We start from the raw sequence: 497 nt of genomic DNA on the forward strand, positions 1-497 counted from the left end.
ACAGACAGACAGAGACAAAGGGGAGCCAGGAGGAGGTTCCATCATTTGTCGCTGTTAAAAAATCTATGGTTTTTCGCGAGGGTATTCATATGGTATACTCCCGCCGGATGCGCCAAGGGACACATGCCAACTGTCATACCAACGCGGGACATACCGAGTTTGCCTGCCCTACATACCAAACGTTGCCTTCGTTCTATGATGTTATTGTGCACTAAACAGGATGAAACTTTTTAAGCGAAGCTGCTCTGATCTTAATTATTTAATTGGATTGAATATTATTTTCTATTAAACATATCGTATCCATACATATATAAATGCATGTATGACTGTGCCCTCATACAAACATACGCCTGCATGAAGGCATGCATATCTGCAAGTGCTTGTCTTATATGGATGAGTACTTTTATGGTCACACAGTTGCTTTAGCAGCGAAAACCAATTTTACGGACAGTGACAATGAACATAGTACACACATTACTAGACATTTTTCGGCATTG

Source organism: Penaeus monodon, chromosome 25 (assembly GCF_015228065.2).
Source record: "Penaeus monodon isolate SGIC_2016 chromosome 25, NSTDA_Pmon_1, whole genome shotgun sequence".
Taxonomy (NCBI): domain Eukaryota; kingdom Metazoa; phylum Arthropoda; class Malacostraca; order Decapoda; family Penaeidae; genus Penaeus; species Penaeus monodon.